The sequence below is a fragment of the Anomalospiza imberbis genome, chromosome 5, assembly GCF_031753505.1.
Source record: "Anomalospiza imberbis isolate Cuckoo-Finch-1a 21T00152 chromosome 5, ASM3175350v1, whole genome shotgun sequence".
In the NCBI taxonomy this organism is placed as follows: domain Eukaryota; kingdom Metazoa; phylum Chordata; class Aves; order Passeriformes; family Viduidae; genus Anomalospiza; species Anomalospiza imberbis.
The window spans coordinates 49,772,369-49,787,311 of NC_089685.1; the positions used below are offsets into that span (position 1 = coordinate 49,772,369).

Here is a 14,943-nt window from a genome sequence, read left to right on the forward strand (position 1 = left end):
GGTATTTTTACAGTATAACTTTGCATCCTTTTTAAAAGTTGTCTGACTTAAATATTGACTTTCATGCAAGCGGGGGCTCTTCTAGGGAATACAGGCGATCTGATTCAAAGACGTATTTCATAAAGACCCATGCTAGAAAGCAGCAATTCACTTAATATGCAGAGTTTTGGACAGCAGGAATAGAAGTATTTTCTGTGACCCTGCTGATGTGCCTTTCTGCCATTCTGAAAGGACCACTACCAAGAGTGATGGATGAGAGAGGCCTTCCAGTCACTCAGATTTTTAAAGCTATTTACAAGTACTTTGGTCCAATTCAGTTTAGTGGCAGTCAAGCACTTAAGCATCTTTAAAAATCTGCGCTGCAGCCCTCTGCTTAGCTACCACAGATGTTAAGCGCTCCAAGAAGTGGCAGCGTATTTTTGTTTGAGGAAATCTTGTTCTCAGGAAGCTGAAATGAAAGATTCAGCTTGGTTTTTGTCACTGGCTGAATGGCTGTAAGATGATGACAACTTGCTGTCACTAACAAGCCACAGCAAAACAGCCTCGGAATAAAGGAGCAGATTCCTACATGCCCTCCCCGAGAACAGAGTGGTAAGGAAATGCTAGAATGACAACAAAGAAAATTTGGGATTTCAAACACTCTCAGATGCTGAGTTCAGGCTACAGATGAAGCAGAAGCACAAAGGAATGTGCCAGAGCAGGGGGAGGGAAGGGAGGCACAATCCTTGTAAGAATAATCAAGTATAAATTGCTGCATTTAGGAAATAAGAAATTATGACAGCAGATGTGAAGAACCTTCCCTAAGGAGCTTCCTGTAATAAATGATGCATTTGTAAAGAAGTCTGGATAGTCAAGGTCAGAGATTTTATAGGGGGCAAACTGTTCTAAGTGAACCTACTTCTGTTTGAAAGAAACTATTACAATTGGTGACCTCTAGAAATATTCTCTAGTAAGATAAATAATTTATGATTCCACACCTCTACATAAGGATTTCAAACTACCTGAAAAACAGCCTTTTTTTACAATTTGGGGATTGTGCCCACTTTACACACAACTGAACCGGGGTTTCAAAGGAGTAAAGGCACTGTCTTAGGGACTAGGATCTCTCTTTAACCTTGGGAAGCTCTTAGGAGCTCACAGTAGCTGAGGAAACAGCTTCTGTCAGTCTCCTCTTTGGGTTCTGTCCTTTACAACTTATCACAAGTCAGATGTCAATTCTGCTGCAGAAACAGCAGATAAATGTGCATGTACCCCAATACCCACCCTTAGGCTCTCTTCCTCTTTCTGGGTTAGTGGAATAGCACTTACCAAAACAATCTAACTCAAAAGACAAACTTGTTTGGGAACAGAAACACGTCCAGTACACCACTTGACACACCCTTTAGTGCTGAAGAGCTCTTTTAGGCAGGAAATCAACCCTTGCACTCAGGAAAGTGAGTGAACCACACCATTAGGCAGCCTGAGATAATGCCAGCAAACACGAAGCAAAAAGTTCACCCTATATACAGGTGAAAAATGAAAAACAACCTATTTCCTTTGATGTTAAAAAAAAAAAGGAAGGGGAAAAAAATATGCAACAGCATATTGAGCCTTCTGCTCAGTGACAGTCACTCACTGCCAACCCTGGACACATAAAAACCATAGGGAAGGGAAGGGAAGGGAAGGGAAGGGAAGGGAAGGGAAGGGAAGGGAAGGGAAGGGAAGGGAAGGGAAGGGAAGGGAAGGGAAGGGAAGGGAAGGGAAGGGAAGGGAAGGGAAGGGAAGGGAAGGGAAGGGAAGGGAAGGGAAGGGAAGGGAAGGGAAGGGAAGGGAAGGGAAGGGAAGGGAAGGGAAGGGAAGGGAAGGGAAGGGAAGGGAAGGGAAGGGAAGGGAAGGGAAGGGAAGGGAAGGGAAGGGAAGGGAAGGGAAGGGAAGGGAAGGGAAGGGAAGGGAAGGGAAGGGAAGGGAAGGGAAGGGAAGATCCTGCCAAAAAAAACAAAAAACAAAACAAAAAAAAAAAACCACCAATCATAGAAATGCCTGTGCTAAACAGAAATCATCTATGTAACACACAGGATCAGTAAGCATAATTCAGTAGCAAGCTGATTTCAAGCTCATTTCAGAAACATACACAGATGTCTTTGAACCTTACCTTTCAGTCTATGGTTTTCTTCCTGCATAAGTGATTGGCTGACTACTGACATTCTTGGTGTTCGACAGAACAAGCTGTCTCCTTCCAGCTTGACTGATAACCAGACTGACACCCATTACTCCCCTCTTTCTGTTTCCATTTCCAATAGTCCCCCACATTGTAACTTTTCCTTTCTTTTAATATTCTGGAATGTATTGCTTTCCCAAACCACAGTATAAAATGCAGCAGGGAAATAATTATCTGCTTCTGCAGCATGCAAGTTTTAAAATTATATGCCCAGCATTACCAACACAGAGAGTTAAGACTCAAATCCCCACAGCAACAACATGCTAACCATCCTCTTCCCCCAGACTTATGGAGCTGCGGGATGTCTGCCAGGGAAAAACAGAGAAATGTAAAAAGGACTGCAAGAACATGAATACTAAAATAAATATCACAAACCTGGCTGTTGGAATCACAGACTGAGAAAAAGCTATTAAATCAGCTAAGCCATCTCCTCACAGAAGGCAGGAATGTTCTCTGTACATTAATTTCCTGCTGTTTTCTCCAGCGTGTGTTCAAATGGGCCCCGAAGTCCACTGTGTGCAATGGACACTGCTCCAGCCTTCAGAAGGCTTCACATCAGAACATAAACTGTGAGGATTGAAACACCTCTCCTAAAGAATTACTGGACTAGGCAGGTAGGACTACCCAGATATATTTAAGTACTTTTTGAGGTCCTCAAATAAATCTTTGTATTAAGTTTGCTTTTTTTTTTTTTTTTTTTACTTTTTCAGCCTGAAATTTCTGGTGTTGTATCTCACCAGCATAAATATTTCCCCATCTACTTAAACATCCCAGACTTTTTATGCATCCTATTTATCTTTCTTTTTTTTTCATTTCAAGCCAATGTTTTGTTTTGATCCCACTTCTCCACTCACAGATTTTGCTTTATTCTAGGTTCACTTTCATGTCCACTATCTCTCCCTATATCTCACTCCACTGACCTCACTGTTCTCTCCATCATCCACCCTTTGTCTCAAGTCTAAATACACCACTGACACTTCTTGAAAATAATTCCAGCAGCACACAATATGAATCCAGACTTGAAGCAACATGGCTCATGCAGATGTCACGGAAATAATAATTAGAAACCAAGATAAAATATTGATGCTGATAATTATAATAATAACTTTAAGAAGTCAGTAATTGGGAGAAAACTATAAAGATGTCCTCTGTTGAGGAATGAACTCTGCTAAGCTGCAAACATCTGAAGGTCAGGAAGCACAATGTGACTGTGGCACATCACAGCAAGAAGCTGAACAGGGGTAGTTGCCAGATTTTCCACCACCACCGAGACAAAGAAAGAAGAGAACTGTGGGGCTTTAGGCAGTACTAAGGTCAGGGGCAAAGAGGCATCTACAGAAAACATGTTCATTTTGCTCAGTCAGCCTGACAAGCTGAGGTTTGGGGAGGCAATGAAAGAACAAAATCTAGTATGAAAAAAAAAAAAAAAAGCAGCTATAAAACATCAAAGCTGTATTTTTTCAGGGAAAGCCTGTAAGACAAGAGTAGTAAAGCACCTTAAAGAGGAGCATGAGAGTTTGTGATAGACTACATGGTGACATACTTGTTTCTCATGCAAATCTTGGATACTGCTAACCAGAAACTCTTTCAAGAGCTTTTACAAGGGCCCAGGTGTTCCCTAGACTACAGTGTCCCTCATAAACTGTCAGATCATCCCTTACACAGGGAAGTAGACCCTTTATTTAAACCCCTAAAAATCACTACAGAGTACTCTGCATCAATGCTCCGAATTGTCCCAGTAACATTTTACAACCACCAGCTTCACTATCACAAATTCCTGCTTTTGCTTTAACCTCCTGAAAAATGCCCGTCACAAACTGACCGCCAGTAAGTGAACTTACTGAGACTAGAAAAGCAACCACTTACTCTGAGAAATAGGCTGAAAATACTAAAGGTTTTTGCTAAAATACCCATTTCAGACAGTTCAGATAGAGGCCAATCAATGGAATCAGTCTGCTATCTTCAGTTCTGCCACCAGAAAATGAATATTGAAATAATCCTAAAAAGGAATTATTCTGTGGGAAAGGATAAGCCAGGGAAATCACACTGCTGTTAAAATCTTTCCAGAGAGATACACTCGCCTCTTCCTCCTCTTCATCTTCTGAAACAGAATGCAGGTCCTGGGAAAGCAAAACCACCAAGGCTCCCCTCGGGAGCCTGGTGTGCTCACCTGACAAATGAGGGCTTTAAAGGGAAGGCAGCACAGTCAAATGTCATGGAGACACTTGAGGATTTTAAGTTTGATCATGCACACTTCTGCTGATGGAATCATTAGGCTTCCTAAATTAATAGGATTTGTCAGAGATTGAAACATTTCCCGTTGTATTTAAAAAAATAAAACTAAATATGCACTTCTAAGACTTTTTAGAAAATACCTGAGGTGGTTTTCTGTGCCAGCAAATCTAAATTTGATAACTGTTATCAGTCAAATAATACTCAGTTCTGTGAGTGTATCTGCTCTCTGGAAGTCATAGCTATTTCCACCCATGTAAGCAAAACCAGGGAATGTAATTCTGAATTACCTGTAAGCCTCAAAACCCTACTCTTTTTGTCCTCTTCTGTTTAGAATCTCATATTTCACATATCAATTAATACCTCAGTGCCTCATCATATATCTCACATATTTGTTAACTGCAGATCTGTGGGGCACTGAGCAATCTGGCTTCTAACATGGAAAAAAACCCAGTGTCTTAAATAAAACCTCTTATTTCTCTGTAATTCCAGTCACCTTAACCTGCATTAGGAAAATAAAAAAGGCAACAAAATCCCCCACGTTATTTCCCACCATTCTAAACCACACATCATTGCTTTCCGTCGCAGGTTATAATGACCTGTCAGTATAAGAAAATTCTTGACTGAATTTTTTTTCTTCAAATTAGTTACTTCCTTTGCTCTCGAACATAAATATTGCACGTTTCTCTCATTATTTTCTTTATAAAGAACACTAACATACTTGTGAGCTTTAACTGGAAAAAAAAAATTATGTGGACACAAGAAGTAGGAAATGAGATAAATTATTTGGATTTTGGGACTATGTGGTAACATCCCCTTCTATGAAGTTTCATCCAAAAATATACTGTACCTACGGCACACCAAAGTTCTGACAAGGCATCCAGGAAAGGATACAGACACGGAGTTCAGAAAATACAAAAATGGCATATTTACCTAAGAAATCCAATTCTGTATTTATTTAAGGCAGTTACAACTTAGAAATCTTCTTTGTTGGTCTTATTTTGAATGATTGTATGATTTTTAAATTACTTTTTCTCATTTCCTTCCTTGGTTCCCAAAGCTATACAGTAAATGAATATTCTATTTATGAAAATTTAGTTTTATTTTGGCTCATTAGCAGTATCATTTTCTGAATTAATTTCTCATCCGTACAAATAAACTGTTCATTTATTCAATTTGAAAAATCAACAAAACCTAATAATATTGCTTTGTTTCAACCTTAAAATTCTGCTTTACCATATATCCAATATATTTTAGACACTGGAGTGCTCTAAGATTTACAAATAGACTGAATATTTGTCAAGGCTAAACACATTATTGTAATCCTACATATGATAGTGCCTGAATGTATAAAAACATTGTAATATTTCAATGAAATATTTAAATTGATACTTTTTTTTAAGTAAAACCAAATCTTTTTCCTGAAAAATATATTATTTTCACTCAATGCTACCTACCTTTAGTTATCTAAAAATACCTACAGAGGCAGCTAATCTATGTAAGTAATTACCTCTAGGGAAGGAAAATTAAAATAAATATCTAAGAGCCACAAAAATCATTTCTCACTCTAAAAAATTTGCCTTAGTTTCTGGCAGTAATACATAATCTGCTATGTTACTGTAAACCATGTGTATATGTTCATATAGGGAAAATTAGAAGTCCCCAAATGAGAATACTCATTCTAAAGGAAAATAGCCAAAAATACAATTTATGTGAGGAAATTAAAAAAAAAAAAATTTGACATTCCAACAGGAATAAATTAGGGTTGAGGGGGTTTGATTCTACATTTCAGTTTTCAATTTGGGCATGTCATCTGGTTAAACTCCTGAATCTTTCAAAATATTACTTACTGAGAAGAAGACTCAGTAAGAAGTACTGAAACATATTTAAAACACAGTTTGGTTTAATTTTAAATTGAAGAATGTTCTTTTTCTTTACTCTTTTGTGACAACTGGCCACATCCTCATTTCCTAGCCTAGTACAAGTCCTGCTGGGTGTAAGCCACTTGCCTGTGACACTCACTTTATCCTAATTGATTTCAGTGGAATTTGTGTGTAATAAATTGACATGGTCTTCCCTTTTTGTGCAGCAGCACCGCTCGGCTGTGGATTCATTTCTACTGCCAATATTCTCATCTATTTCAGAAAGAAATCTGATGCTAACAACTCTTGAAAGGACAAGAGCACAAAAGAGAAGTGGCCTATCCATCCCTGTAGTTCAAGATGAATGAAATGCCAAAGTACCAGCACATGTGTCAAAGGTGGGATGTTGAACACAGCTCACATGTAAATATATTTATAGTGATACTACTTCTGACATCAGTGTCTCTTTTTCTACTAAGGCCTGGAGATAAATTATGAAATTAAACAAGCAAATCCTTCACAGCTACATTTTTTTCTCTCACACACATAACTTTGAAAATTAACTATGCTGTCATATCACTTCTGCTGTTTCCACTTCTCCCTCATTTAGCTGCAGCTATCCCATTGAAACCCTTCCTGTCATCTGATTCATGTCCAGGGAGGGAGTCACTGGATTTGTTACCTTTATTTTTCCAGGTATTGCCTCCAGGACTGATGTGAAGAAAAAACAGTTAACAGCCACTCCTCCTACCCTGAAGTCATGTCCACAAAGAGCGACCTACGTGGTCCATGTGAGATAAAGAAAGGCTGCCCCTGAACTGTGCACTGTCCATCAGCTGATTCACTGGCTGCTTGAAATACTCACCTGAAAATTTTTATTTGCACTGGTGAAAAGATTTTCATGGGACACAAAAAAATGCTAAAATAAAAATACACAGTTTAGAGGTGGAAAGTAAACGGAGATCAAAATGCAAAAATATCTGGAAGGAAAATAACCAAGTTCTGAAACTCGCTGTACATTTTTTTGGTTTCCCTTCTGTTTTATTTGATCAACACGATGAAATCTGAACTTTTTTTTTTTTTTATGTTGACAAACCTGAGGTTTCCACTAATATGTGCTGAAATTGACACTTGTTGTCGTTCTTGTTGAAAGTAGAAGACAGTTAACCTCTGTCAGTAGCTAAATCTAATCTAATCTACCCCATCCCCACTACATTAGGTAAGGTGTCTTGAACTTTTACCAAAATCCTCTCATATTAGGGACACAGTGTCGAGGGACAGAACTCAGAACAGCAATACAGTAGCGAAAACCTCCAAGTAGAAATTTTTTGCTTTTCTACCAAAGAACCAGAAGAAAGGCTGTCCCACAAAGCCAAAATAATCCTTTTATTACTATACATTATGAGTGTCCACAGACCAGGTGAAATCCAGCAGCAAATGATGCTGGACACTGCACAGCCCTACAGTAAAGCAGTCTCTGCCCCAGATTACAGCCTCCAGAAACTCAACAATGGATATGGGAGGAAAACAACCTAGCACAGGATTATCAGTGCAATGGCAGCACACTGTGTTCCTCCCATTTTCTTTTACAGAGGAGGGAAAAATAATGCAAGATTAGCATCACAAAAGACAGAAGTGGGAAGGAGATGGGATCTGGTAAGAGTCGGTGAGAGGAGGGAAAAGGTGATAAGGAATCAAGTGGCGTACGGGGTGCTGGAGTTCCACAGCACGTCAAGCGCAGTGATGCGATTCAGAGAGCAGGCAAAAAAGGAGGCTTGTGCAAAACAGCCAATTAGGAAAACATGGAAAAAACAATCCAAAATATCAGTCACCATCAGCCTCCTTCATATGCCACTTGTGCAGCTGCTCTGCTGGCTTCAGTCTTTGGTTCAGTGACAAGACCCTCGATGCCATAATGGAAGCTGGGCTGACTGCATGGCAGAGGAATTCAATTTAAAAGGTGAAGAGGACACACCACATAAAAAGTAAGCTTGCAAAGAAAAGTGATACACTCCTGGTTTTAGCAGAAAGGTACAAATTAGACACATGTAACAAGTGAGGGCTAATGCTTGCAGTTGAAAGGTAGTTCTGCATTGCACCTCTCAATCAGTAAAGACGAGCCCTTACTACACTGACAGAGAATACAGCATATTTAAATGATATGATGAACTCAACCTTTACTCCTGTAGTAAATCATAGCATTTTAAATTGTGACTGAATGGAAGATGCTAAGCATTTTGTGTTTAGGTTACCATAATGAATCTCAAATCAGTTATGACCGCAAGTTGCCTTATATATACCATGATGGCTAATTGTTGATCCTAATACAATTCCCACTGCCTTGTCAAAGCATGGCAAAACTGCCACACTTGTTAACAGTTTCAACAGCGAGGTCAAGTGATGAGCAGTGCCCAGGAATGAACTGCTTTACCTCCAGAGGTGGTTGCTGCAGAAGCAGGGCAACAACCAGTACTGCAATAGCTCTGCCACTTTTTACAACAGATCCTACCAGGTACTGTCACTCTGCAACCTTGCCTGAGCATCACATTCTCATACTATTTTATTTGTAATTACATTGACTGAAAAGATGATTTTCTAATGTAAAGTTAAAGGATAACAATCCAGCCACCTTAAAGAATTCCCTTACATTACCAATTTTGCTTATATTTTGAAATATAACCTAGAATAGCCAGGATTTAAAATGAAGGATTTAAGTTAGAAATAATAATTAGAAGCTTTGCTCTCAGACAGATGAAATTGACCTATGGAAAACGATCACAGAACCCAAACCAATGTATGATCCAGAATACCCAAATTAAAGTTTCCATTGCTACACTGAGTCTTATTTTGAAAGCTCATACTGTGTGTTGCAATATTCTAATATTCCTTCATGCAACTGAACATGTGAAAACGTTCCTCTTCCTTCAGCTTACCTTGCACATCCTGTATGAATTCTTCAAAACAAGATTCAGCAAGGATCAAATGGACTGCACTGAATTATTTTTATTATGTTTATTAACCAACTGAGATGAAAACTGTTCTCATGGATGAAAAGCTTTAAAATTCTCAATTATGAATGCACTTTCTAATTACTATTTGATATTGTTTCCATATGTCTGAAAAAAAGAAACTGACTGGGTAATTGAGCAGTTACCTGGTTTCAGGGGATTTGAGTCTCCTTCCTTGTAATTCAGTGGCAGAAGTCTAGCTGACTTAAAAGCCAATGATCCCTTTATACACTTCTACTCATTCTATTAAATAGAAAAGTCCACTTCTGTGTAACTCTTCAGGTCAAGAGGACTGCACCTGAGGCAGCAGATCTGAACATGTTTGGTTCTTAGCAGGACATTAATCTAGAGGGTTTTTTCTGATTTCATACAGTACATTCAATTAAATAAATATGATCACAAACTACACTATATTCTATGAACCATTAACTGAAGAAGCAGAAACATCAATGTCAGAGTCATCTATGAATGTATGCCAGATCAGAACTCCTGTCTGCTTTACATTCCTGCTGACAGTTTCCATAATGAGCATGCAGCATTAAATAAAAACCATGACCTGTTTAAACAAAGATCAGAGCACCAGCTTTATCTTTGCATTCTCTGATGTTTGTTGTTTGGCATCACAAACTAACACTAAAGCAAGTGTCTTGTTAATAGCAGCCCAGAAGGTTTTCTTACAGGGCATGAGGGGATGGCTCCTGTCCACCAAGAACATTTGTGTATCTTTAAAATGGGTATTTTACTTCACACAAACATATACAGGTATTCTCTGCAGCTACTCTGCTTTGAATTATACCACAGGAGATCAGGAAGAGAAGAAAGGAGATAGACAGGATAATGTACAAGCAAGAAATTTTAAAGATTTGTTATGTCTCGGATAGCTTGAGACAATGAAACAAATCCTGAGAGCCAAGCAAAAACTGTTTAAACACACCATTGAAATTTTATGGGTAGTAACTAATATTAATCAGTTCACATTTGTATCATTCACAGGAAAACAACTACATTTAATCATTTCAAAAAAATCTATATACAAATAGAAATCAGTCCCCCCCTTATTTTTGTAGTACACTACCGGAGAATTTACAGTGTCTGGCATCACAAAACTGTTTATTATAAAGAAGTGCAACACAGATTGCCATTTTACAATGTCTCTATAACTGGTCTTCTCAAAAGATGCATGATTTTTTGGTAGTCAAATTTCAGACATACACTTTTAAAATGTAGCCTTGTATTTTAAATATCTACCTTAGAAAAACAGAGAGTTCACTTCATCACAAGCTAATCGCAAAGTTTAGTAATCATTAGTTATCAATTTATCCAGAATCTCCGGAGTTCCTTTACACTAATCTAAATTAACCATAAAATTCATTAAACTGAGGCTGAAATGGCTATCAATGGCATATATTATCAGCAGATCTCTCAATGATAATATTGTCAATGTACAGACTGTGCAAGCAAGAATCTTCAACTATTGATCTTCCGCCAACGAGAATGGAACGTTTAAAATCTGCCCAGTTTCTTCACGTTCCCCATCCATACCCTCTGTGCTACCCACGGACAAGCACACCCATTTATAAATGTATTCCACACTACCGATCTGAAAGTACGAGGCAGAAACCACTAATCCTAAGAAAGCAATGAAAAGAACTAAAACCTCTATCTAAACGTCCTCTTTTTTTGTTTTTTATGTTGTTTTGGGGTTGGTGTTTTTTTTGTTTGGTGGGTTTTTTTTGTTTGTTTTTTTTTGGTTTTTTTTTTTGGTTTTTTTTTTTTTTTTTTGCCTGTTATGCTGCTTTGAGCGTGCTGGAATACCAAATAACAGCGCGATAAATCACATGCAAATCGGCATGAATCCTACCAAACTTATTCGAGCAGTTTCCTCCCGGAACAAAACTTTGGAGGTCACTCAATCCTCTCCTACGACAAAGGGAAGCTCTTCCTCTTCCATCACCCCTTCCCCCGGCTGTGCGAGGGGAAACTATCGGGGAAGGCGCGCACGGCTTTTCCACGGGGGCTTCCTTCGCGGTGTTGGCCGGTGACGCTGAGCACGGCGGGGGGAATGCGAGGGACGAGCGGCCGGGGCGCCCGGGGGTCCCAGCCCGGCCTCCGCGGCAACTCTGCGAACAAAGTAACTTCGCGGCTGGGCGGCGGCGGGGCACGGCGGGGCAGCGGCCGCTCTGCCCTCTCCGGCGCCAGCGAGCGCTCGCACGGCCGGGGAGAGCAGCCGCCGAGGGGCAGGCAGGCTCCCCGGAGCGCGGTGCCAGCCCTTACCTTGCTCCGCAGCCCGCTCCGCAGGGCCGGCGGCAGCAGCGCCGCGGGGCCGGGGCACGGGATGCTGCGAGGCTCCCGGCGCCTCTCCCTCCGCCTCTCTCCCGATCCTCAGAAAAGCCCTTCCCCCCCTCTCTCCCCCCCGCGCCCGCCTCACTCTCTGTAGCTTTGGGGCATAGATATTATGTGTATATATATATGTGTGTGTGTGTGTGTGTGTATATATATATATTTTTTTTTTTTTTTTTTTTAAGAAGCCAAGAGGAAGCTTGGTTGGGAGAAGCAAAACCCTGACGCGCTTGGGGGTGGGTAGGTGGGGGGTGCGGCTGGGGGGGTTTCAGACCCTCGCACGGCAACACAGGCGGACCCATCCCCCCCCGTCTCCTCGGTCCCCAGCCGGGGGAGGCGGTCGAACCTCACCGCCTTCCACCGATCCCGCATCGGGAACGGGCCCTGCGCGCGATTCTCCCGCCCGGGGCAGCCGCCCGGACCCCAGCCCCGACCCCCATCCCTGCGGGGGCAGCGGGGCGGGGGAGCCTCTCAAATACGTACCCTGCCCGCCGGGGCCGGCTTGAAGACGCAGGATTTTGTGCGAGCGATCGTCTCCTTCTCCGGGAGCTCAGCCTCCCCTCCCCCCCGCCTCCCCTCCCCCGCCTCCCCCACCTCCTTTGGGGGGCCAGGAATCCCCCACTGCCGGCCCTGCCTCCTCCCCGCCCGGCCGGAGCGGTGATGCGCCGGGGCCGCGGCGCTGCATGGCCCCGGAGCCCGGTGCCCGCGGCCGGGCTGCGCCGCGGCGGAGCGCGGGCTGTCCCCTCCCGCCGCGGGCGCGGGTCAGCGGGGGCGGCGCGGGGCCGCCTCCGGCGGGAGGGGAGGCCGAGTGCCCCGGCCCCGCCGAGGGGCTGCGCGGCCCGGGGCACAGCATCCTTGGGGAGCGGGTGTGCGCGGTCGGGAGGCAGGAACTCCGCGCCGGCCTTTCGGGGGGTAGGGGGTGCCGGTCGTCCCCCTCCTTCCCGCAGCGGTCAGAGGGAAGTTTGGCACCGGGGCTGCGGGGGGGTTCCGCGGGCAGCGCCCCGGGGCCAAGACAGCCGCTGCCCGTCCCTTCGGCAGCGCAGGTGGTGGTGGGCGAGAAGGGCGCCCGGGGGACTCCGGAGGTCCGGTCCTGGCGGGATGCTGAGCGACACGGGGGTGGCCGAGGGAAGGTCCCTTCCCTGACAGTGCCTGGTGTATTTCTCAGAGGCACCGAGCACGCACAGCTTCCCTCTGCTTCGAAATCAGGCCATCGTAGAATCATAAATATATAATATTGCACTCCTATGATATTATGAGTAGAGAGCAGGAGAGTTAAACGCATGCATTGAGGAGAGGCAAATTACATGTAAAGGGCTTTACTGCACAACTGCAGAGCGATTCTCAAATGAAAAAAATTCAAATTCTTACAAGAAGAAATTTAATTCCTGCTGGCACGTTCCCGTATCACCTGCTAGGCAAGAAAGCGTGCTGGATATCGAGCAAAGATTAGTGGAGTTACATCTGGGTTTGGTACACATGGTGACTTACTGCTGATCAAACAGCGCTGTGAAAATCCCGAGCTGGAAAAGACCCATTCTGGACAGAATACGTCTACCTTGCGCATCTCTTCCAGGTCAGGGTGAACCAGGCAGCCCTGGGAAGTGTTCTGAAGGAAAGAAAAGAAGCCATCGAGCCCCACACACGGTCCTGTATGACCGAGCGGAGCCAAACTCGCACGCTGGCTCTGCCCGGGGCGCGGGGACCCCTCGGCTGCCCCCCGAGAAGTCCTGTGCTCTGGGCAGAGGCTTGGAACCCCAAAACTGGAGCTGAAAACCTTCCCCCACAGCTTCCTTTGTTGGGAAAACATACGTATTTATCTTGAAACTTTCCATTTTGACATGTCAGCGGTTCTGCAACAAAATAAATGTGCTTGAGAAATTTTTGATCGGCCTAATGGTTAGGACCTATTAGAAGCTGCAGAACATATTCACAATCAATTCACTTATTCAGATGCATGAATACAAGCTTAGAAAAGTAATTACAGGCACCTTTTTTTGGAAATCTTGAGGCTGTGTGGTTTCCCCACAGGAAATATGAGTAATAAATTCCTACTTAAAAAAAAAAAAAAAGGAAGAAGCAAATGTGCTAAGCATTGTTCTTATTTATTTTTGTCTTTATTATTAAAAATTGTTGATTAAATGTTCCAGGTGAGACAAGGCTGGCTGGATGCAAATCCTTAATTTTCACAGAAAAATTAAAATCCTTGATTTCAACTATTCTTTGAAAGAACAAGCAGAAATATTTGATATCGGTAATTTAGATCTTCTTTTCACTTTTTAAATTTTAGTTGTCTTTTGTAAAAGAAATGGATTTTTCTTTTTTTGGTGAACGTGTAAACAGAAATCAGCTGATCAGTATTAGCAGATCTGGCTATTTTTCTTTTTCAACTGGGAGTTAATCTTGTATCTATAGAGTTAACATCATATCTATACACATTAAATACATCTGGTTTAGGCTTAAAATATTTTATTAAAAATTTAATTTCTTACCCTCTATTGTTACAAAATGGTGAATAGTACTTGACATTTTTAATTATTCATGATTTGCATCAAGTTCTCTTTGTATGAAAACTGACATTCAAGTAAAATTTGAGGTCATTTAAAATTATTCATTAAAACTATCTTAAAAATGCTTGTTGCATTTCAAAAGTATCTTTGCATTTTAAAATATTTTATTAAATAACTGAAATAATGGCCCCTAGAAGGGGAATTAAATTGGAGGCTTCTGGTAGCCATGGTTTTGACAATCTTAGAGAAGGCAGATCTTATCCTCTCACACTTGGGCTTAGCTCTAGACTGACAGAGGAAAATAGGCAATCTTACTTTTTCTTCTCCAATGTTGATTTTTCAGCTTTAATAGTCCTTAACTGAACTACTGAAATGGATTGAAACAAAGAAGATATTCACCCTGCCTGCAGAAGAAACTGCAGCTCTCAAAAATTGCTTTCCTGCGTCAGTTATGTCCTGTTCCACCTGCTTAGCCAAGGCACCCAGGCTGGTGGTGTCACCTTCTGAAGCTCAGGAACAGCAAACATCTCTTTGTGTCAATTGAAGAGGTGCAGACAAAATTTCAACAAAATGTTGCTTGATTTTTTTTTTTTTTTTTAAATAAAAAATTTTGGGGGAAGATACTATGGAATTGTGTTGTCCAGCAAGGACAGTATTTGTAGGGATTCTGATCAAATTCTGGCATAATGAAGCAAGGGACCCCTAAATAGGTTACCTTTGGTTGTACAGATTGTTACTTCAAGGTGGAAGGGCTTATGTATCTCATTTTTGAATTATTAGTTTTGAAGATGGAAAAT

At 41.8% G+C, this 14,943-nt stretch overlaps 1 protein-coding gene and 1 long non-coding RNA gene across 7 annotated transcripts in view; one reads left to right on the forward strand and one right to left on the reverse strand.

Annotated features, from left to right (window-relative positions):
- MPPED1 (metallophosphoesterase domain containing 1) overlaps window positions 1-12,629 on the reverse strand; it is a 61,540-nt gene extending 48,911 nt beyond the window's left edge. Inside the window, exons 1-2 of one of the 6 annotated variants that reach the window (XM_068190610.1) lie at window positions 12,123-12,629; window positions 11,161-11,419 (exon numbers count right to left, since the gene is read on the reverse strand). The gene's annotated coding sequence lies outside the window, so the exon portion shown is untranslated. The other 5 variants (XM_068190611.1, XM_068190612.1, XM_068190614.1 and 2 more) reach the window with 5 other exon arrangements.
- LOC137474235 (uncharacterized) lies at window positions 11,804-14,740 on the forward strand. Its single transcript, XR_010999250.1, has 2 exons — window positions 11,804-11,879; window positions 13,213-14,740. It is a non-coding gene; the product is annotated as an uncharacterized lncRNA (long non-coding RNA).
- Window positions 14,741-14,943: the final 203 nt, after the last annotated feature.